We start from the raw sequence: 1,325 nt of genomic DNA on the forward strand, positions 1-1,325 counted from the left end.
AACATTATACATTGTACTTGAAATGACCCATGTAGAACAGTCAGATTCAATAATCCAAGTGGGACTGAACAAGTAGGTTTCCTTACGATTTCCATGAGATATTAATAAGGACAAAGATTTCATAGTACTTTCCATTACTCATTCATTCAGTCATCCATTTGGCAGATAATTATTGGGCACTTTGTCTTAGGCATTACCCTAGATTCTGAGAATACTGATGTGAGCAAAACTGTTGTGGTCCCTGCCCTCATGGGGCTTAAGTCAGCATGAGAAGGAAGATTTCAGATAAATAATCTTAGAATCACAGAACTAAGTACATAGTTATAATTTGTAGTAAATCTATGAAGAAAAACTACATGGTGTGGAGAGTGACAAGAGTATCAAATACAAAGTAGGCTGTACTGTTTATAGTGAAATTGACAACTCCAGCAGAACAATCTGAGTGCTTCTGCTCCATCTCTTTCTTATCTATGTAACAAGTATCATCAAAATAATAGCTAATATCATGGAGGGCCAACTATCTGTCTTGGCACCATGGTAGATGTTTCACAAATGTTTTCTCATTTAACCTTCTCAATGACCCTTTGAGTTCCATCTCATTTCACACACAGAGAAGTAGAAGCTCCCAAAGCTATTAAATGTCTCCACTGGGATTCAGGCTCAGCTGTCTGATCCCAGTGCCTGTATTCCACTCACCGTTCACTATTCATTTGTCAGGTACCATAGATGCATAGAGTGTTTGTGACTGGCGTATCAGAAGTCATCTCACTCTATAAACACAGGAGCCAAGCACCTATCAAAACTCTTGTCAAAACTTGATAGCAGAGCTGAATCTAGAACCCAGGTCTTGCGCCCCAGTCCAAAGCTTTTCTTGCTCTACCATGCTGCTTCTGAATCTTATATTATTGGGTTGGTCAAAAAGTTCATTTGGGTTTTTCCATAATAGTTTATGGAAAAGCCTGAGTGAAATTTTTGGCCAATCCAATATATATGTCCTGTTAGGAATTTAGCATGCAACTCATTCTCTGTGCTAGATTTTTAAAAACTGGTTGGTTTAGGTGGCAGAAATAATTCTGTACTCTGTTGTTCTAATTAATTAGCACTATATTGTTCTTATTTATCATTATTCTCATGCTTGTCTTCTAACCATTTAAATTTTACCTTGTGATCATTACTGGTAACCTGCTGCTTTTTAGGTGCAAATAATATACTATTGGTGCACTCTTTGGTAGGAAGGGACTTCTCAGTTGTGTTTTTGGTAATGGAAATGTATTTATTTTTTTCTACTTTTTACTCTGGGTTACAGTAATCTGGCAATGTGCCTA

Source organism: Dama dama, chromosome 6 (assembly GCF_033118175.1).
Source record: "Dama dama isolate Ldn47 chromosome 6, ASM3311817v1, whole genome shotgun sequence".
Classification (NCBI taxonomy): domain Eukaryota; kingdom Metazoa; phylum Chordata; class Mammalia; order Artiodactyla; family Cervidae; genus Dama; species Dama dama.